Source organism: Rhamphochromis sp. 'chilingali' (genome assembly GCF_963969265.1).
Source record: "Rhamphochromis sp. 'chilingali' genome assembly, chromosome: 11".
NCBI classification, from domain to species: domain Eukaryota; kingdom Metazoa; phylum Chordata; class Actinopteri; order Cichliformes; family Cichlidae; genus Rhamphochromis; species Rhamphochromis sp. 'chilingali'.
Window position 1 is genome coordinate 30,769,841 of NC_137938.1, and position 24,083 is coordinate 30,793,923.

The following is a 24,083-nucleotide window of genomic DNA, read 5'->3' on the forward strand; positions in this document are numbered from 1 at the left end:
ACCAGAAACTCAGCAATATCTACATAGACGGAACAAAGTTTCGAAGTTGACAAAATTCCTGATTAATCTTTTTAGTCACCTTTTCATCTCTGTGCCTGAATCTTCACTGTCTTCTTTACTTGTCTTTCCTTAAGTTGCTTTCCCTTCCCAGTATTTGTCCATAACTCGGTCATGAACTTGTCACAGCAATGCTGTTGTGGTAGAGTCACTGCTGACGCTTCTGTGTAAATGTTGTCACTTTAATATACAGTTAGGTCCATAAATATTTGGACAGAGACAACTTTTTTCCAATTTTGTTCTGAACATTACCACAATGATTTTTAAGTGAAACAACTCACATGCAATTGAAGTGCAGACTTTCAGCTTTATTTCAGTGGTTTGAATAAAAAGATTGCATAAAAATATGAGAATCTAAAGCATTTTTAACGCAATCCCTTGATTTCAGGGGTTCAAATGTAATTGGGCAAATGAAATAACTTAAAATGTTCATTTTTTGTTTGTTTGTTTGTTTGTTTGTTTGTTTGTTTATTTGTTTGGTTTTTGCTTTGTTTTATTATTTTCTTCAAGCCCTGTGTACAGGAGCTGCATACAAAAAGATATTTTGTGAAAAGGGTTGGCGTAATAAGCAAATGCTTCAGCCAATACCTTTTGATTAGCCTTGTCTCATGCTTTCTTTCTTTATGGTAGATTTTTGTTCTGTTTTCACTGTTTTTTTTTTCCACTGTTTTCACTGAGATTTGAATTTGAATGCTAAACAATAAAAATCAAAATGTATGTATGTATGTATTTCTAATACTTGGATAAAAATCCCTTTGCTGGTAATAACAGCCTGAAGTCTTGAACTCATGGACTCATGGACATGACCAGATGCTGTGTTTCCTCCTTCCAGGCCTTTACTGCAGCAGCTTTCAGGTGTTTGTTTGTTTGTTGGCCTTTCTGTCCGAAGTTTAGTCTTCAACAAGTGAAATGCATGGGTTAAGATCAGCTGAGTGACTTGGCCATTCAAGAAAATTCCACATCTTTGCTTTATGAACTCTTGGGTAACTTTGCCTGCATGTTTGGGGTCATTGTCCATCTGTATAAAGAAACTAAGCCCAATCAATTTGACTGCATTTAGCTGGATTTGAGCAGACGGTATGTCTTTGAACACCTCAGAATTCATTCGGCTGCTTCTCACCTGTGTCACATCATCAATAAACACTAGTGTCCCAGTCCCACTGGCAGCCATGCACACCCAAACCATCACACTGCCTCCACTGTGTTTTACCTATGATGTGGTAGGCTTTGGATTATGTGCTGTTGCACGCCTTCTCCATACTTCTTTCTTGCCATCATTCTGGTCGAGGTTGATCTTGGTTTCATCTATCCAAAGAATGTTTTTCATAAACTGTGATGGCTTCTTTGGATGTGTTTTTCTTTTTTTAATTTTTAAAAATTTTTTTTTTTAGCAAAGTCCAGTCTAGCCTTTTTATTCTTGAGGCCTATGAGTGGTTTGCACCTCGCAGTGAACCCTCTGTATTCACTTTCACGTAGTCTTGTCTTTACAGTAGACTTGGATATCGATACACCTTCTTCCTGGAGAGTGTTGTTCACTTGGCTGGTTGTTGTGAAGCGGTTTCTCTTTGCCATAGAAATGATTCTGCAATCATCCACCACTGTTGTCTTCTGCAGACATCCAGGTGTTTTTGTGTTGCCAAGTTCACCAGTGCTTTCTTTCCTTCTCAGGATGTACCAAACTGTAGATTTTGCCACTCCTAATATTGTAGCAATTTCTTGAATGGGATTTTTCTGTTTTTGCAGATTAAGGATGGCTTGTTTGAGCTGCACTTTTGACTGCATGTTGTCTGTTCACAGCAAAATCTTCCAAATGCAAGCACCACACCTCAAATCAACTCCAGGCCTTTTGATTATGGCACAGCAAAGGAACTGCACACACCAGCCTATTAAATAACCTTGAGTCAATTCAATTACTCTTGTTCCCTTTTAAAAAGAAGGTGGCACATGTTAAGAAGCTAAAACTCCTAAACCTTTCATTTGATTTGAATGTGGATACCATCAAATGAAAGCTGAGAGTCTACACATTATATTCATGTCTATTATATAACTATAATTCAGCTTTAGCTGCATCTGACCAGACAAGCATATGTCTCACGAGGAACAAAGGATCACAGATGAGAACTGTGTCTTTCTATTTTTCATGGTTTTGAAATCATCACATAAATGCAACTTTATTCTACTCTTGCATTTCCCTCTGCATAGAAGTACCAGTAAATAATACATGTTAAGTCACTGAGGATGAATTATTGCAGTCATTCTGCTAAAAGGTCATTCGATTGCAAGGACCTACAGTGCTTAGATACTTTGCTCAGTGCATAAGAGGAAAACATATAGCATGTCTTCCTAACATGCAGATGAAAACTCTAATCTACCAGCTGGGTACTCTCAGGACCAAATGGTGAGGTCATAACCCATGAAGCGTCAACACAGAATCCAGGCTCGCAGCTTAAGTCTCGTGTTGGGTAAATACATGGACATCAAGGTCTGTGCATCTGTACTGCACATAGCATGTTTTATACTGATTTAGATGAACTGGGATGCCATACTATGACATTTATTTTCACCATCCGGCTCCCTCAAATGTTCAATAGACTACACAAGATTAATCTCCCACTGAATACTGAGGCAACATTTCCTCCTGTTTGAGTAAAGTTTGGTGAAATAGTGCCCAGCTTTGCTAGGAAAGTCTTTAGAGGACTGGAACAATATCATTCCCATGTTTCTAAAGATTTACATCTTTAGCTGGAACAAATAGGTCCAGCAATAAGAAGCAGATTAGCACAATGTTGATTTTAATACTTGGATTTCTTTGGAAAGGTCATGCGTCTTAAAAAATAGTATTAGAGAGCTCTAGTTAAAGTTAAAGGGACATATATAATGTCAGTTATAAATCAAATCATCCAGTATAAAGCTGATTTTATTTCCTGTACAAATATGGGATTTAATCGTGTTTGTGGGAGATCTTAGGCGAAGCTTTTTAAATCATCATGACTCATTCACTATTGTTGTTGTTATCGTTGCCTTGTGTACTGGGGGGGAATCCACATTCATTAATTTCTACACTCATTCATTCAACCTTTTCCATTAATGTATCCATTTACATTGACACTGCTGAGTGTTTTCATAAATTATACCTGGGAGTGAGAGAAGCAGAAGGTCAGCAGAGCGGCTTAAATTTGACTTATACAGACGCAAACAAGTCGTCCATCTGTGCAGCGATGTTTCACAGCGTGACAGGACTGTGAGAGGAAATGTGTGAAAATGAATGGAGCCTTAAAGATCAAGCTGTGCCAGGTTATGGTATCATATCAGGGTCCTCATATGGTGTCACCATCTGACTCTGACCTCCAATTATCATTAATATTATTAAAAGTATAAATAATAAAATTTTTAAGTTTGGAAAATGATAACTGTACAATCAGACCTTGACATGTCTGGTATTGTTTATTTGATTTCCTCATAGGCAGACTGTGGGTTGTTATAGTAACCATGCATCAGTTCACAGGCTCTCAACTTTACAGTCCCCTAACTCATGACTGTGTTACTGAATGCAAATATTTCCCTCTGTTGAGGAGATTATGATTTGTATAGTTTTAATGTTTTATTTGGGAACAGAATGGTGTGTATGTGTAAGTTTGGTGATGGAGTTTTTATTATGAATGAATGATGATTTTTATGAATTATTATGTCTATTTTTTTTATGCTTAAGGACAACAGATGGAAATTAGCCCTTGGCTATAATCTGGTATGTTTACATTCATGTAATTTTTTTTTACATTTATGTTCATTAACATGCACTGTCCTAAATAAAATAAATAAATAAATTTTGCATTCATGCCCTTCTGTCTGTAGTCACAATAGTTTTGAATGAATTCTGATAAAACTTTGCAGGGGTGTAGAGGGGATCAGGTTAATAATCCTTCAAATTTTACTTACATCCAATAGATTGAGCTGAAGGTAATTATACTATTATAGTTTTAAATAGAACTATGTTTCTTACTGCCATTGTTTGTATTGGCGACATATAAGCCTATAGGGAATGAAATATGTGGATTCTAAATATCATTCCTTTAGACCTCTGAGTGCTTCTTCAAGGTCAATTAAGGACAAATCATCAGAAAATGTCTTTTATCTTCAAAACAAATTTATTGAATAAGTGCTAAGGAGGTGCTAACATTTAGGAAGTTATACTGGAATACATGGATTATAGATATCACATTATAGTTTGCATCCAAATATATTGTCGCATGTCACCTCTGATTCCACTTTTATATGTTTCACATTTCTTTCAAACATATCTTTAAATAAGTTCTTGTCAAGACAAAGAGAATAAGCTGCCTGCTTAGTTAGAAACATACTGTAGTATAATATTACATAATATCCTCAAGCTATTTAGTCCATTTGTTTACAAATGAATGGCTCCATTACCTACTCCTACATAATGTTTGTGTAATCAAAGCAAACATCTGTTATGGAACTCTTATTTGATTTTTACTGCACAACAAATATCTTAAAGTACATTTAAAAAAAGAAAGAAAACAAAATGAATATGTGGAAAATACAGTACTATTCCCTTAAAATTAAATACTGCTTCTTGACACTTTTGCCTCTTGGTCTTGGTCAATTTTCAGAAATGAATTTGTCTTGTGCTTATTGGGCTCCAGGCTGCATATTAACAAGCTCAATTTTATTTATATAGCATTAAATCCCAACAGCAGTTGCCCCACAATAATACAGAGAAAACAGAGATGATCAGAGTCTGATTTGATGATGGCACTATTTGAAGTGAAACTTCCATCCATCCATTCTCTAGCGCTTATCCTTTTCAGCGTCTCGGGGGCCAGGGTACACCCTGGACAGGTCGCCAGTCTGTCGCAGGGCTAACACATACACACAGACAACCATTTGCACTTGAAGTGAAACTTTTTACACATAATTTTAAAGAAAGTACAAAAAAATCACATTTTAAGACAATCTGAGGAGAGGTTAAGGGATCAGCAAGCTCAGTGACAACTTTTCTCAGAAAGTCTTAAATCTTGATATAAACTTTTGAAAATAACATCCAGTAGCTAATTTGAGTGCAGACTAAAGGGGTTGTCTGACTAGCAATGAGCCTCACCTCTACACACCAGTACAGAATGCTGTCCATGCCGTCTTTTGTGAATACTTTATACACAAAAGATATTCTAATTTTTTATTCAGCACTCTGATTATAAGATTTAATATGCCAGCTCAGTAGCTTCAAAAATACTAAGCTAATTCATCATTCTGTCTTCAAAACATGCAGTGCTCTGAGAGGTTAACAATTTGGAGCTAGTGCACAAACATGGAGCAGTTGTCAGTATTCATTGGTTCATGAAAGAAGAGTCTTCTTTTGATTGCATAACACCGGTCATTTTCTGCAGTGTTCTCCAGCCATAGTGACCTCATGCCCTCCCAAACACATTAGCAGTCTTCAGGAGCATTGTGGGTTGGGAATTCAAGCTGATGGACAGTAGAGGGGTTACTGAATTCCTGCTTATATCTCTGAACTTTCTGCTAAATGAGACCAACTGAGCCCAACTGAGCCCTTTCCCCCCCACAACTGCAGTTTGCACAAACACGAGCTCAAGCAATTAAAATACCATGGCAACATGAAATATAATGTTGAGACACTGGCACAACTGACTGCAATCTTCAGATTCACATTAAAATAAAGGCATTTCTACAACTAAAGAGATTCTGATGTTTTCCTGTTTGTCTCTTTGGGATCTGGGACTCAGTGAAACATGCTTCAGTGTTTTGCCTCACCAGTGCACCAACACCAATTTTCCACCCCTTTCATTTATAATAATGACAAAAATTACAATGACTAGCCTACCACCTTCCCATAAGTAACCTACTTACGGTCATTGGTGGCCACCTTGAAAGAAGAAGCCTACTACAGTACAAGTACAGTACAAGACAACGACATGCCTATAATAAAAATACATTGAAGCAACTCTGAACTATTGCTTATAGGTTGTAGCAATTAATTTAATTTAAGTTTTGTAGCTTTTCTCTCCTTTGAAGTTGTTTATACAAGCTTTCTAACACATGTTAAACCTGGTGCAGGGATTTACTTCCATTCACACCTCAGAACATCAGTGAAACCCACTTCAGTTCCTCCTAAAGGTGAGGTTGAGATAACAGCTGTGTGCAGATCAGCCACGTTTTTTCCAACACCAGAGTGAGAAAACTGTTTTTCATGTACGACTACTGTCTAAAATGTCAGTGCATGCTGCAACAGCAATTTGTCTTCCCTGCAAAATATAATCTACCACAGACCAAAAATAGATAAAAATCAGCCACAGACAGGTACTGCATGAAGATAACATTTAACACCGGACTAGTGCTCAGTAGCCAGTTTGTTCAGCTTTTCTCAGTGTATGTGTATGTGATGCAGGTCTCTTTGTGCTTCATCTGTTTAGTGCTCTATATTATGGAACTCCAAAGTGTTCAAAATTAAATAAATAAATAGGTCAAGATGAAATAAATAACTATGTGAATAAATAAGACACAGATATGTAATGTGAGAATGATATTGTGAAATAATGGAACACATTTTGAAAAAAATGCTCATTATTGTGAAATATATTGCATTCTGCTATATAAATTTACTTATTATTGTGAAATATTATTTCATGGTCATTATTTTTCACAATAACAGAGATTATTCCTGAGGCATTTTATTTATTTCCAGCCGTTTTTAGTCCAAAATGACCTTTTTTCAAAGTCAGTCTTTATTTCAAAATCCCGTTTTTCCCGATGGTCTATTTATTTCATAATGCGACTTTTCAGCAGAATGACTTTGTCTGTCAATCAATGTAAGTGGGCTGGACCTTTGCACCTATTGGCTTATCGTTTACCATCGACTAGTTTTCCTGGATACCGGCTCCGCGGACGGCTACTGCAGCTAGCAACAGCGTGCTAGGTCAAAAGTCACGGAGGATGGCGGACTGGTGTGAACTTCAGCCAGTTCTGCTCATTTAAGCAAATCAGATAGAGAGGGATCATTTACCTGTAGATACTGTTTTGAGTCGTTTAGATGTTTCTGAAATGCTTGGGATGATAATTGCTCTTCAAGATGTTCGCATCGATGACAGCATTGTCAAAGGTTTAAGATCAATTCAGCACCGTGTTCGTTTGGAATACGCCGAGGAAGAACAGTCTTCAAATGTTGGCCGTCCACGTCTAGAAATCCCGGTGCAGCACTCAGGACTTTAGTGCTGTCCGGGATAACCATCGGGGTAATTGCCGATACATTTTCTGTGTCTCCGAGCACAATTAGGAGGAAAATGACGGAGGATGGTCTAAGGTAAGTTTATGCTGTAATTGAGCACCTGTGTGATTCTGTACACAGCATTGTTTAGGTGTTGACCTTAATTATGACGTTTGACAATGAATTATTATCGCTTACTTTTTTTTGTTACTGTCTAAACTAAGTGGGGCAGCTACGGCTAAAGCTATCGGCGCCATCTCGGCGTTGAGACACGTTTAGCAGTGTTAGCTGTTAGTGTGTTAACTCGGAGACTGGGGTCAGTGGAGCCTGTAGGAACCTTTTACACAGAGAGTAGACCCACCAGCTTTCCACAGTCTACTTACTTATCACATCTTGTTAGACAACAGGGTCATTAGTGCTTTAAATAGTACATAGTTGAATGTTTCATTGCTGTTTGCAGTTGATTGTTCTCTGATAACGCATAACAAGGTTGATGTTAAATAGCGAGTTTATTGAAATGGTTTTGTCTATTTCAGCAGCATTATAGATATACTTTCTCTGGTGTCTTCGGTAAAGCTAAAACAAGAATACATTTACATCCTTGGTTCTTTCAGCATTAATTGGAAAACTTTGAGATTTGCTGTGCGCCTCCCAAGCCATTCTCTTTTATCCCACCTGTCAGGTATAGATGGCAATACTTTAAACAAAGTTAAATTTGTTATACCTGAAGAGAACCAATCCTGACCTAGAATGGGTGAATGAATAATTAGTTGGTAGCCAATGCCTAAGCAACTCTCACAGGCCCTGGCAGACTCAATAAGTCCATCTAGGAACAGCTGCAGGAAACACCTCTTCAGTTTAGATTTAAAACATGTGCATGCTCTTTCAGGTTGATGAGGATTATGGTGTGGACTGGACAGGACAACATAATCGCTGCCCATCAAATGAGATCACCATTCCTGAGATTCAGCTCCCAGATGCACTGAATGAACAAGACCCTGCTGTGCTACCAATACTTCAAAATCACTTGTAGAAAGACATTATTACATTTAATCAGTTTCTATGTCAGGAGGATTTTTTTTTTTTTTTTAAATTTCTACAGCTTTGTAGCTAATACTGACTCAAAACAGCATAACCAATTTCATTTTCAACAAAACGGTGAGTGGCTATAAAACAGGATTTGTTTTATACAGCTGTCACTTTAATGATATTCATTTCTTGGTTGGATATACAGTACATGTCAACTCTGAGCAGATTTAATACAATGAACACAGTAGAGTAGTGTAACATCTTAATTCAAATAATTTTTTCTAGAAATTTTTGTATCAGTAGCGAGTATAAACAAAACATATTGTGTAATTTATAATGTACAGTGAACAACTGATTTTGATATCTGAACTCTTCATCAGTTTATATTAAAAAAGCCATAAATGCACACCTGTACTTTTCACTGTCAAGTGTATTAAAAAGAACTAGAACTCACTAGATTGTCCGTTTCTTTGAACACCGAGTACAGTAATGTGATGCAAGAAAGAAGAAATGGTCTAATTTTACCATGTGGTTATGGAATCAATCGTAAACCAGACCAAAACCTGAGTCAGTAGAGTTGAGACACACCTGAATGTCCATTAGAAATGACTCATAGGTACAGTAGTGTGCAGGAAGACTTAGTACTTCAAAACCGGTGGAAGACTTTGGAAGATTGCTGTTGACCACTTCCACAGTCATTTCTCGGCAAGACTTCCCATCCTGTCCAAAACTTGATGAGGGCTTTTTGTTGTGCACAAGATGTTGCAACAGAAGATTGTTTTAAACTATAATGACATCCTATATTCATTATTTTGAATCTTTTATGGAGAAATACCATAAAAGATGACCACTTACATACAGGGCACCAGACATTTTTGCCCCACTCAAATTGCTGTTGTAGCTTTTATAGATATTTTTATGTTAACAAAGCTAAAAGTAGTCTACATACAATTCTAGTGCAACTGATAATGCCACCACTCTTATGTATTGCATGGAGCAAATAACAAAACAAAATTATACTATAGCGTAGAGCTGGGCGATAGAACGATAACGATATGTATTGCGAAATAACTTTTTCTCAATAGAAAAATTAAACTATTGCGATAGACCTCACCGCTCTTGTCCTTTTTATAAAAAAATAAATAAAAATAAATATCGTGATATGAAAAAATCTCATATCGCCCAGCTCTACTATAGTGTACTTTGTTAATGACCCAAGATCACTGGACTGTATGTAATTTACCAAAGTATAATCAGAGAAAACCAATGGCAAAATACCTATCGCAGCAGACTTACCATTTTCAATGAAGGACCGAAGGTAACCTGCCACTCTGCATTTATCCTCGAGAGCATTCCTCTTCATCTTCATCTTCTGTGGCAGGCCACAGTCATTTTATAGCTTTACTTATCTTGTAGTCTTAAGAGCATCAGCAACATTAGGTGTATTTTTATTAAATGTAACCCAGCTGTTCAACTAACCCACGCATACAAAACAGTATATTGGTGTTTTGTGTCAACAATTAATGTTCATCCTTCATAAATTAACCAAATAGCTTTACTATTCAGATGTTAAAAGATGTGACCTGACCTTACCTCACAACAGGGAGCAGTCTCTGATTCCCTTGGTTAAAAAGTTGGAATGATGTCTGATCTTTCTGTCAGAAGCGGCCATACCATGGTTTCCTTAAGCCCTTTCCTCAGCTGCTTGACTTGACGACTTGTTTGTGTTATGACCTACAACGGTGAGACCAAACCAAAACTGAAGTTGGAGTCTGTAAAGTGACACACACTTTAAATGTTAAATATTTAAAGAACATCCACTGTACTAGTAAAAGCATTTTCAAATTATACCCACTTACAAAATCACTACGTTGAACTAAAATTGCTTTTTCTTTCACATAGATTACTTGTCTTCCATATTAGCACAGAAGATAAGCCACTTTAAAACAGTCATGAATAACTATTACCTACAACAATGTAAATAGTAATACAGACATTAACCCAGAAGACAATTATTTTCTCTTACCTAATTTATAGAATTCTTTGCTATGATAAAAAACAGTATTAAAAAAAAATCTGTGACTAAACTGATTAAAAAGCTCATTTTTGCCAGACAGACAGACTAACCAAGCAATAATAACATATCGTTACTTACCCTGAACAGCGTTTCGTGGAGTGGAGCTAGCTGTGATAGCGTTAGCATTTGCTAACGTTAACACTGTGCGGTTGTGATGAGAACTTGGACCAGGGACCACTTCATCTCCAGTACACTGCTGCAATACGCAGACTGAGGTGAAGACGTTCAATCTAAGCGGTTAGCAAGTTCTCTGAGTAACTCAGAAACGGACTTGTTTCCTGCAGCCATGCCCTTCACAAGAATTGATACACCTGTAACGTTATTCGCGCCCAGTGTTTTGCATTTGTCGGTGCCTTAAGTTTATTTTGAGCTGCATACTGCCGCCAGCTGCATAGGAGATGCATTGCACCATTAAACCTAAATCGACAATTCATGTGCTATTACTTATGTCTGAGTAAAGGAGCAACCAATCACACAACTGGCTCCGCCCTGTCTTTCTTGATTGACAGACAAAGTCATTCTGCTGAAAAGTCGCATTATGAAATAAATAGACCATCGGGAAAAACGGGATTTTGAAATAAAGACTGACTTTGATTTTGGAATATAAACGGCTGGAAATAAATAAAATGCCTCAGGAATAATCTCTGTTATTGTGAAAAATAATGACCATGAAATAATATTTCACAATAATAAGAAAATATATATAGCAGAATGTAATATGTTTCACAATAATGAGCATTGTTTTCAAAATGTGTTCCATTATTTCACAATATCATTCTCACATTACATATCTGTGTCTTATTTATTCACATAGTTATTTATTTCATCTTGACCTATTTATTTATTTAATTTTGAACACTTTGGAGTTCCATACTATATATGATCTCAAATGAATTATCGAATGAATTACAGTTAACAGGGCCTCGTGTAGTTAGCGTATTGTCTGTCTTGTCTTAATGTTGGTTTAAAATGGAGCACTGTAACAAAAAATAATTTCCCCCAGGGATCAATAAAGTATTCTGATTCTGATTCTGTAGCATCTTTGCTTCAACAGGGGGCGCCAAGCTAAAGGTACAAGTTGGATTGAATGAAAAGCTCTACTTACTTCTATTATTGTGAGAAGAAAAAGTCCCCACAAAAGCAGTTTATGCCGCTACAATGGAATCTGTGCAATCCAACAACGACAAAGTTAAACTTCTAAATAATGCAGTAACTTATATGTCAGCAGGATCAGTAGCTTTGATTATGCCACTTGTACTGCCTGACATGAGCTGCGTTTCCTGTTTTTATTCCAGACTCTATGGCTGCGATTGTTTGCTGTCATTTTTCCCGTGGCATTTCGCTGACCCCGGGGGCGAGCAGCTGACCGCTGGACTACCCAGCTGTAAGAGAGGAGGACAGCGGGACGTCCATCTGACTACTGCAATTCTCCTCCAAAAAACCCCACCGTATAAGCCTCTTATGTAAAGCAGAAAACACTGGGTAATCTCTCTCTCTGTCACTCCCTCTCTTAGTGTCTGAGCTGTTGTCACTATACTGCTACTAGTGTTTGTTAATTCATCACTTTGGTTCTTCCTTATTCAACTTTATCAGTAACAAGGAAATCTTATCTTCATCTTAAGATTTGTGATGTTGTATAATAAGCTTTACCAGCTATTCGGCCTTACTTTCCCTCAGTATGTTTTTATGTGAAATATTGTTGCTCAACATCAGCAAGTTTCACTGAGATAAAACACTGCAAACTAGAAGATTCCTGAACACAAATTCCTTCCCCTTGTGGGAAGCATTTCCATCTTGCTGCTGTGTGAGAGAAGTCAGCTGTCCACTCCCTGCTGTGTGCTGCTGTTGTCATATGTGGCATTACCATGCAATGTGACAGTGTAGTCCAGATTGTGTGGCACATTCCCTCTGCATGACGCCCACACATCACATTCAGGTGTGGGCCCGTGTACAGGAATACACTCACACACTCTTGGCATGCAGATGGTATATGCTGGTATGCTACATCATATGTTTTGTTCATCTTCAGTTCTTTTTTGTTATTCTATTTTAAATTATTTTACCTGACATTCCACTGATTTATTAAATGCTGGAAAGTAACAAATTACATTCATCCCAACATTTAGAGAAGTATTATTTCTTGCCAAGTACTTTATATTTCGCCCGGACTACATTTTAATGAACATTTTAGCTGTCAGTTACTTTGCAGGCATTTTGCAGATTTTTTATTAGTTTGTATGACACAGAAAATTCATCAAAGTGGGTCTTTTTTTTTAAAGTCTATTTTCTACGTCTCTAAGTCGGACTTTATTCCATTTTATAATTTCACGGGTATTAAAAAGTTACTGACAAACCGCTGAACTAACTTTACAGGACCGTGACGTCACCTTTTGTAGTCGTAACGCTATCTCATGCACGAGCCTTATTAGCCGACTTCTCGAAGCCAAGCCATTTGCGCCGTGCTGACGTAACGTGACGTGGTCTAACGCACACACGCCGTTGAAATTGGAAAGAGTAAAATGTTTTAACATAGAAAGAAAGAAGTCTAATCGGGAGGGTGCAAAAGTAATCTTCATGCAGGTGTTTCTCCCGCTGCTCCGCCACAAGCGCCAACTGACTACATGTGTCAAGGTAACGTCCCTATGTCCCCACTGTAAACATCGTGTTCCTCCGCCAAGAACGGTTAAGTAGGGCGGCGGAAAGTTACTGAACCCCACTCGGTGGACACCCAGTACAAACACAACTTTTCCACGCGGAAATCAAATAGTTAATTTTTATTCATTTAATTGCAACATGTATAATAGGACTGCCTATGCGAATAGAACAAATAAAGGACGTAGCCTAACATTTATCCAGGGACTGGATATTGAAAAGAGGCAGTATTTTGGCCTTTCTAGGTAAATGTACAACCTAAACATCTATTGTGCGAGAGAAAAAGATGGCACTCGATAATTTAAAACGTTTGTTTTTATTCGTTTCCCCGCGAAAATTATACGAAAATCTCCTAAATGGTGGGAGATCTGGGAAAGGGGGGAATTCAAAGCAACTAAAGCAAGAATTGAAAAACAATCAAAATATGCTTAAGTCGCATAAGCTCCAATTTTCCGGTTAATGTAGCCCACAATAACAAGCAGTGAGAGTGTCTTTGCTCTCAAAACAAGACAAGCGGAGGGATATAAACTCTTAACACATGATGTCGCCATCAGCCCTTCCTACTTCTCAGCTCACCTTCCAGTAACTCCGCACCGACAATTTCATTGGTCGAGGCATCGCGGACAGCCGCCCCCCATTGGTCGCGCACCTGTCAATCTTAAAGCAATGCCACTCAGGATAGATTAGGCACCATTTGCCATAACTAAATAGTTACATTGTACATCAAGTAGGAAGAATTGTTTTAATTGGTAGTCCACCGCGCTCGGCGGAGAGTTCATCTTCGTCCAAACCGCCTGAACGCGTTGAATGCAACGAAGTGTAACGCTTGAATCTCCCGTCTCATCCAACAGATGTGGACACTGCCCGGGTAAGTCACTCTTTACCAGCTTGTGTCCGCATTTCACGTTTGCCTCATTTTTTTCCTGCCTCTTCCTGTGTTTGGGCAGTTCTGGCAACTGCGTGTCCAGTCGCCGTGTTGTTTGTTGTTGTGGTGTTTGCATGTTTGTGTCGGAGTTGAAAAACTGCCACAGAGCCGTGGTTGTGGTAACTCTGAGGAGGATGTGCACGGTGCTCGTGTAAAACCTCCCAAGTGTCTGTCAGTGTTTGTATCAAGAAAACAGTTCTTCGTGTAGTTTGCTAAGTTAATGCCAGTGCCACAGTCAGAGCTCACTTCTCACTGCGTGCTCGCACGTTTCAGTCCCACAGACCTTCAGTAAACAGCATCTCTCAGCTGGTGGATTTGAGCGTTGTGCGCAACAGTAATAACACTCCATTAAGAGCTGTCAGAAACGATTTACGACAAGTGTCAGCCGGGTTTTGACGTGATTTCTCTTCATTTCTTCAAAGCAATTTCATTCCATGAAAAGAACGCATGTTTAGTTTATTGGCAACTTTTATTGCGCCATCAATTTCGTTTACGTGTTAAATGACAGGTTTACATTGCGGAGAAAGTGGGCAGATGAAGAGAGAAGAGCGCAGTTTTTGCTCTAGGAAAACTGTAGTGATTGGTGAAATTGTGTTTCTTTATCAAAAACCACATCGGACGCTTTCCCTCATATCCTTTAAGCTATCGCGGCTGTTGAATTATTTTATGTCTCTTTCATGAGCCCATTTCCGACAATTGTGCTCTCATTGCCGTGCGTAATTGCTTCTCTCCCGGGAGAGAGTGCCATCAAACTTCTAATTTCCCCCTGAAACCCGGAAACCATTTTACTCGTGGAAGCAGCCCGTAATGATGGCATCAATAAACCCAAATAAAGCTGCTGTCAAGTCAGCTCTGAGTTTTGCTTGAAATCAGAAGGGGCCCGTCTGCCTTCTTTTCCCACGCACAGCATCTCAGAGAGGCAGGTGATTGGGATTAGAGGGCAGCAAGACAATGAGAATATGTCCCTAGAGACGAGTCTGGCATGTCAGGAGGCAGGAGGAACAGTTATCTATTACATCATTATCTAGTGCAGCAGAGGAATGCACCGCAACACTGGCAGATGAGCGGTTCAACAATGCCTGCAGGTAAAGTCCAGATTGCCAAAAAGGTGTCAGTGGCTCTCCAGGGAGCCAGTCCAGGTAAGGGTGCTAGCGAGCGTCGCAGCAGCCAGAGGAGAACAGATTAGGTGTTCTCTGTGAGTCTTTGTCAGTAGGGCATGTTCGCCTTAGAAGCTTACACCACAGATGAGTGTTTGTCCTGATAAGACAGGTAATATGGAGATGGAGGGCAGAACTGACTGTGGGCATTAAACCACTGATGAATATATAAAAGTATCACGAATTGCAACTAAATTCCTCATTTCAAGTAACATCAAATCAGAAAGCTAAAAAAAAATATATATAAAAAAAACCTTGTTAAAATTCACAGAAGAATTTGCTTATTTACTACTTAAGACCGAAAATAGATTTTATCTTGCTTTTTTAATCTTAATATGAACATGTCGTGCATCAAGACATGAAAGTTAAGTTCTAAGAAGTAACAAATTACAACTCTCAAGTGAAATCAGTCTTCAAAACAGAGTCAGAACGTCATCCAGAAAACTGGACCTGCCAACATCAGATCTTCTCCTGGTCTCCTTCAGCTTTCCTTTGGTCTAACATCTTAAATGTGATAGCTGCCTGAAAGTTTGCCGCTGTTTTGAAGCTGCCAGTATCCCAGTTTAATTCTTAGTATAGTTTAAGTCTAAGACGTAAAGGTGGTCACAGGTTTGGGTGTAACTGCAGCATCCCTAGCTTAACACCTGTATTGTATGCTGTTCTCCCCCAATCTCTAGCTTAGGTTTTGTACTAAAAACACTAACGTTTACATCAGCCATATCTTTTTAAAAAGATATGTGAGTAAAATCTGAAGTTGGACTGATTGAAAGAAATGCTTTTTGTGTTTCTGACATTATCAAAATGTCCAGGCAGCGATTATCCCCCTTACTAATGCATCACCTTATCTCTCTTATCCTTTTACTTCCATGCGAGATTGTGAGGTGTGACCCTGCTGGCTGTAATCCTGATTCTGACATTATCAGAGGTCCTATATAAAACATTGCCATCTCCTTCAGAAGTTTATTCCACTGCTGCACTCTGGTGCACCTTTAAAAGGAGGCAAAATAGTTGCTCTTAGGTGTGCAATAGAGTCTCAAAGTACTCTCCCCTATGCTTGTGTGGCCATATAGGAATACAACCCATGAATTGAGCAAAATTTATTTTGTAACCGGACTTGTTCAATGAAAAGAGGCTTATGCTTCAGATAACTTACAGTATAGGCTCAACTGTCATAATGGGCTTTTGTGTCCCTGAGAACTGTGACTGCCGGCAAATCTGTACATAGCTCTCATTCCCAGTCAAAACACCATCCAAGCTAGGATAGAACTTACAGAGATGACTTTTATCGTTGAAATGAATTATCTTGAAATAAATTTTGCTGAATCCAAATTAAGAGTTGAGATTGAGAACATGGGGAAAAACAAAACGAACAAAACCAGGTTTGGTTGAGGTTTTCCATGCCAGAGCTCTACCATGTGCTCCCATCGTGTGCTCTGTTGGACACAGTCAAAACACAGTGGGGGGAGTGTGCCCCCTCCTTCTCTTTGCTTCTGCAAATTCGAGGAAGTACAATCATTCTCTCCTGGTGCAGCTTCCTGCTGAACTGCAAACACAGGCAGTCAGCCGGCGCATTTTCCAGACATTGCAGAGATTGTCGGTGTCTGTCAGAAGCACAGTGACATAGCTGAACGTGTTTAAATACACAGCCCTGTGGTTTCTTGTGTGTACAGCATTTAAACATTCAGTTTGATGGCTTCGTAGGACGTGTCCTTATATGTATCAACGCATGCAATTGCATTAATGCTGAGGCTGCTGATTGTTTTTTCATACTTAACTAAAAAAAAAAGTTTAGTTAAGTGTTTGAAAATTGTGAATTGGCCAAATAATAAATTAATTTAAAATGTTAATTTAATTTTCAATATGAGAAGCTGCAAATCCTCCCTTTGGAGAAGCTGTGAGAAGAAAATGTTTTGATGATAAATGACTGAACCGACTGAGTTATTCATTAATTTCATTTGAATTTAGTCAGCTAATTAGTTCATATTAGGGCTGGGGTTGGACGACGTGTTAAAACTCTCCAACCTGCCGCTGTCAATCCAACAACTGGTGATAGCTGGCATGTTTGTGGACTTCCACACAGCGCTTTGCTCTGCAGTGCTCAACATTGACCAGCTCCAGCTCTCAACAGCTCTCCATTGGTGAATTTTACATGAGGCTCAAAAGCAGCAGTTCACATCTTCTACAGGGGACCATCTTCAGCAACTGGTCTTTTAATTATTGAATATTTACTTATTTTAATTATCAAGGAAGCAGAACACTCAAAAAGTAAAATAAAGTGGCAAAAATCTTAAAAAAAACCATTCAATGTTATTTTAATATATAAATTTATGTTTTGCATTGAACCACTGTGGTACTGATGTTACGTGTTATATTCTTTCTTATCTCTTGGACATAGAAAAGGCCTCTAAAGTTTAATTCTAGCAAATGCATAAATGAAGCAAGCCACCTGCTAAAGACACTAGTGCGCACGTAAGGATTATGTGTTGAAATAGCCAGCAGCAACCTTTTTAATAAATGACTCACGCTAGGCGGATTATTTTTTTCAAAATGATAAGCAACGTCAAAGGTTGTTGACAGACCTGCCTGTCATATGTAATTCCTGTGTAATTACCTCTAGGACCAGCCTGTTGAAACAATAAGAATGCCTAACCGATTGAACCTCACCTCTTTCTGCGGAGTTAAATTTTTTTTTCCCCTGATCAACTGGCCAGTCAACTCAATCTAGAAGTTATTTAACATTCAGTTCGTTAACATCAAAGGGGTGTGACTAGTGGAATAATTCACAGTATAATGAAATCAAGAGATGTTATCTAACGATGCCATCACAGTTTTATGAAGAAAGAATAAAATGCCTCTTAAAAGGAATGAGTTCTGTATTTAATCATTCATCAGTGCTCTGGTTTCCTTTTCACCACTCTCTGCCATTTATCCAGAAGGACTCAGAAGGTTGACTAATTTGAAATCAGTACTAACCAGCAAGTTGGATAATGTTTGTTTACCTTGCCCCCATTTACCATGCCATGTGGAGATTTGAAGTAATAACTTTTTGTAATCTTTCCGAGCACTTTAAGGAGGCATGTTGGTCTTAAACTGCAGGAGGAGGCATGAAATGTCATTAAAGTGCTTAGAAAAAAAAACCTTCTATTTACCAAGAATTGTAATGTGATATGACTAAAAAATGCACGAGGTACTAATGTTGCAAGTGTGTTTTCTTAAATTTATGTGGGTATTTAGATAATTGGGCTCTGGCAGTATGCCTGCTAGTTAATGTGCTAGTTAAACCTGATCATTAATTGAAGCAGCAGCTTTGATAAAATACGACCAAATTCTAACACTTCTTACCTACGTTGGGATAATGAAAGCTTAGACACTGTACCAGAGATTTGAATTAAACTAAGGAACAAGTGAGCAGCAGTGCATTTGTTCCCTGACAGATTTTCCAGAGCCCTCCATTAGTCAAGACCTTCCTGACTTTCATAGTGGAAAAGTCTGAGGTCTAATTTTCATTAATCAATTTGTTTGTTGGCTGGGCTGGGTATTGATGGGCTTTAATCACTGCTGAAGCCAAGGCCACATTAGCTAGTGAGAGCAGAAAATTACATCAGCATGCCGTGGAACTTAAAAACCCTGTTTTATATTTCAGCACCAAGGAAACTGAAGAGAAAAGAAATAAGAAAGTTGCTGAATAGAGGCAAGCTGTGCTACTGTAGCTACCATGTTGTGCAGGGCAAGTCACCTGCCATCTCATTGATTTGCCTGTTTACCCTTTCAGCTCAGACTTGGCCTTGTATAATAGTAGTAAAGCATCTGTGTTGGGTATGTGTTTTCCCTGTGTTTTCACCCTCAGCTGACCCACGCTCTCATCCCACGATGGCGCAAAAGCCTTTCTTGTAGGTTGGGTTAGATAAGCGTCACCCCTTCACCGTTGTCAAACTGAAAGCCTTGCACCACAAGCCATGCTCCTTTTCAAACTGACGGAGCATTTCAGCAGAAAGGAGCAATTACTACCTGCTCTGGTCCTGTTGCTTTCATGGCCTCTTTTGTGTGCTGATTCCAGGGCAGATTCTATCCATGGCTGTTCCCACGCTGAGCAAGGAGAACAGGAAGAACTCAGCCGCACAGCAGGCCTCTGCCTTCTGCTATTATGGCCATGATTCAATCATTGCAGGGCAATGCTTTAGCCTGGCACATTGAAAGAGGAAAAAAAATGTCCTCACTCCCGCTCTGTTAATGGAACTTAAAGCCAAAGGTGTTTTTGTACCAAGAGGAGACCATCAGCCTTTTAATGTGGGAAGTAGCAGCAGCAAGCTTCACCTCACAATCCACTCTCCCCCTGCTGTGATTTTTAAAATGGCCTCCCTTCTGTGCTTGCAGCCAGAGAAGCCCCACGTGTAGTGGAGGAACCAGCCCAGGCGAGATTTGCCACTCCTCGCGCGGCTCATCGCGCCTACTGTTTGTTGTCTTTCCCCTGACCTCGAGTGGAAGAGTTCAGTGTGTTAGATTTTTAGATTTGATTTATTTTTAGTTATACATGCTCGGATTACAAGCAAAACAAAATAAATAGGACTTATCGAACAATGTTACATGACACGGATACAGTTTGCTGTTACTTGCGCTAAGTATTGCAAAAATCCATTTAACCAATCAAGCCAACATTTTCTTTGGCAATCTGGGGGCATCGATACTTGAAATACAATTTAGTGGTAGTAAATCGAAATTAAATCTACTGCAAAATTTCAAATCTGTGTGTATATCTCTCTGTAGTAATGCTGTGAAATATTTAAAATTGATTTTAACTTCACGAATGGAATACCAAAATAGCTTTTATTAAAGCGGAACATTTCCTGTCTACTAATGGAAGACCACGGGATGTGGCTGAAAGCACTGGAAAAAAACATGCGGACCCTGAGATAAGGCTTTTTGTTTGTTGTTGTTTTTTTTTGTCAAATTGCTATTGTCGTGGTTTGGAAAACAGCCTTTATGTGCAACTGACAAAGAATTTGAATTACAGAAAACTATCAATTGAACATTGCTGTATTTCTTAAAATGATTAAATAAAATCAGATATCAGGACAAACGGTAAGTATCTGCGATCGTGGGTTTGGTTATGCCAAAATTTGAATTTAAACAAACTTTCCAAGAAGTGTTACGTCTCCTGACAAGAACTACTGGCGATAAAGATATCAGGGAGATCTGAAATGCTTTTTTTGGCAAAGCATGACCGTGCTCGGCTCTGAGCTCTGCTGTAATTTATCAGCTTTTGTTTTCATACCAGCTGGGAACACTTGGACGAAAAAAAGAAGAGAAGAAATCTGATTATTCGTCCAGCATATGATTATCTTTTGGTCCTTTTTTTTTTTTTTTTTTTTTTTTTTTTTTTTACAAAAAACAAAACAAAAAAAAAAACAGGATCCACCTTTGTATTTCTTAAACTCTTTGAAACATTTACGTGGGATTTAGGATATTTCCTCATGGTTTACACGTGGCATTGAATATCAGTGTTCCAGGATCTCAGTGAAGTGAGAACACCATCTGTCTCACCTTGTTAAAAGTACTATACCACCCCATAAAAGCATGCATTTATTATTTGGTTTCAAACATCGTCACAGATTGTTTAGATTTTTGTAATTTCTATTTTATGCGATGTTAAAGCAGTGAAAAATAAACCTCTGAATACATCAGGGAAAAGAGATATTTCTAAACTTGAGTTATTTTATTGGCAGGAACTAAAACTGTTTAAGACCTGAAATATCTTGTTTAGCCATATCAATTTTTACGATCTTTAATGTACCATTTAACATTTTACATAATTTTTTGTGCATGCAAAAGGTCTGCAAAGTCACAAAAGATAATATGTATGTAGTTAACCTTTGCCTTGCTCGCATGTCCATAAAGCTATGTTTAAAAAAACCCAAAACAAAACAGAAATAACTGCAAAACAGGCAGACTGTCAGAAACTTTACATCTGATATGGAAATCAGTGTCTGGGTTACTGTATTTTCATGTCTCTGACCTGTCCTCAGATGGCTTGTTTGTGAGTAATCCATGACAATATAACACATATAATCCAGGAAATATTAACGCCATCCTGTAATGTTGTGACTTGTTTATGGCTCTGGCTTGAATGTGTGCACATGAATGGTGAGGTTTAGTTACCAGTTTTGTGTAACTAAACCTCACTATGCTATGTTCATAAAAATATGCAAACAATGTTTTTTTTATGTCGCTCAGAACAGACTGGGCTTTTATGCACGAGCGATTTAAAGAAGCCAGAAGGTGAAAAGAGCTGCTGCAGCAATGGCGTGTTTTGGTTGACCACCAAATTAAAATCATCAACCTGTAAATTAAATTGATGTAGGCTTCTTAAATTGAAAAAGATATGGTTGGTGGAGTCTGTGTTGGACGTTTATGTATGTATATATATATATATATATATATATATATATATATATATATATTAGGGCTGGGCGATATGACCCAAAATTCATATCTCGATATTTTTTAGCTGGATGGCGATATAAGATATATATCTCGATTTTTTTTTTTTTAAAGCCATAAGTTAAGAACAAAAAGAGAGTTCTTAGTCACACTGTGTCCCAGATGTCACACGGGCACTTTTATTTATATACAGCGTAGATGTACATGAAGAAATTACTCAAAAATAAATTATCAGCATTTATTAAATAATCATGGTCCATAAATAAAAGAAAACAATGTTGTTTTTGTGCATAACAAAAAGCTCACAATTGTGCAGTCAAAATGTAAACTAATAGACGCTGAGCATAATAACAAAGAGACAGATTTCACAGCTGCACCACGTCTCTGAACAGGTGCCATTTGTGGTCCTTATACACACACACACACACACACACACACACACACAGTACGTATCACTCCGCGAGGCTCCTCCTCGGTAGCCGTAATCCTCCGACAATCCATCAAGCGGTGCAGCTCCGTAGAATAGCAAAGTCATATTAAAACATTTTTTGACAGATTGCTGAGCGCTGTGTACCACATAAAATCGGTTCGCGGTCAGTAAGCACAACCAGAATTCATACATAAGGCGCACTGTCGATTTTTGAGAAAATGAAAGGATTTTAGGCCGTGCAGCCCCTCCTGGCTGCATGTCGTTAGCGCGGTTAGCTCGCTAACACGTTGACGCCGTCCAGCCCCACGCACGGTAACTCGCTAACGGAGATTTTCCGCTTTCATCTTGTCATTGCCTGCAGGTGAAGTTATGGGGGAGGCGGAGTTGTGTTCAGTGAAGGAGAGGCGAGGCCGAGTAACGTTGCGTAGAGACAAAAGTGGACGAAAGAGAGGCAAACCTGCGGCTCCACAAGTATAATTATAACGTAACATAGACTATATCGATATAAACGATATTGTCACATCTTATATCTCGTATGAAAATATATCGATATTTTTAAAAAACTCGATATATCGCCTATATATATATATATATATATATATATATATATATATATATATATATATATATATATAAAAAAAAATAAAATTGGGGCAACAGAGAAAAGTGTTTTCACTGATAATGAAACTAGTCACTTTGGGCAGCACTGGACTCCACCGGTATATGATGCATATGGTTCGAACACATGAGTGTTTTTTGTTTGTTTTTTAAATTAATCTTGGATGGTACTGAAGCTCTTATGTTGTCAACATGCGGACAAACAGACAGTTGTGGGTCCCCTTGGCCACCCAACTTCTGGAGTCATTCACTCATGTTGACAAAATTTCTGTACAGACATACAAACACCTGCCAAAGTACTCAAACCAGAACCAGGTCCCCTTCAGGGCCACATTTGGCACTGAAGACAAATGTACACAGACTCACGAGCTGAAAATATTACCAGCTTTGCTGTCGTGACTGGTGAAAATTCCCTAATGTACATACTGTAATTGTTTCCTCATGTAGCCTGTAAGTACTTGCCAACATGGTCTCTCTGATTTGACCCTTAAGGCCAAAGTGAAAAATCAGGGTACACAAAAGCTGTAACTGCAGGCCAACAAACTCCCTTACTTACACAGGACTAATCCCTGTCCTCCAGCAAGCTCTTAATTGGGCCATCATCAGCTGCTGATCTATGGGTTAAACATCAATTAAGGTAATGAGCACATAGAGAAGAGGGAAGAAGATCGGGTTGGGGAGATGTGGGGGGAGTCAGTCCGGAGGGCAGGGAGGTGATCAGGGCCCACCCTGAGGAAGACTGAAGTGTGTGTGTGTTTCTGTGAAGAGGTAGCTTAACGAGTGGAGTGATTTTCGAGTCGTGGAGTGGAGTGTTGATTATGGCTGTGCGGGATGGAGGCTGCTTCAAACAGCTCAATGGAGACTTCTTGTTAGTTTAGCTGTGTTTGTGTTGGACAGGCTGTGGTCTGGGTGAGATCCTCAGCATGTTTCAGGACAGTAATGTCTAATCTGCTCTTCAGAATGCAAATACTAAAATAACAATGATGTAAAAATCTTAAGTTAAGAGCTAAGGTACAAAATATGACAAATAATATCAATTGGCTAACTGTTTTTAATTTGAGTATTATAAATTATTTAATTATTTTATTGCTCCTTACTCAGAGATGTCTTGTAATTTTGGAATCAAATATTTTCTTCTATGTAGTTTTAAACATTTACTTATTCTGTTTTTTCCTCTGAGAAACATTCCAGTAAGAACAATTGATTTGATTGATGATTTTATGATACTCTCTGAAAGTTCATTGAGGAGGAGACATCATTCCCATCCATACTGCTTGACTGACAGATGATATCTAAAAGGCACAGGACAAGATGGATATAAAATTAAAATGTAAGTTACTACTTGAAAAACCATTTTTCATCAAAGAGTACCAAAATAGTATAACATTGTCTAGTACTTTTGAGAAAATTAGTAGCTACATTGTAAAAAAAAAAAAAAATTCACATTTGTATGTAACTAG

The 24,083-nt window shown here is 38.4% G+C and overlaps 1 protein-coding gene across 1 annotated transcript in view; it reads left to right on the forward strand.

Annotated features, from left to right (window-relative positions):
* Positions 1-13,738: 13,738 nt before the first annotated feature.
* The window catches only part of mef2d (myocyte enhancer factor 2d), a 103,195-nt gene continuing 92,850 nt past the window's right edge, over positions 13,739-24,083 (forward strand). The window contains exon 1 of the mRNA XM_080896949.1: positions 13,739-13,923. The gene's annotated coding sequence lies outside the window, so the exon portion shown is untranslated. The remainder of the gene's footprint in view (positions 13,924-24,083) is intronic.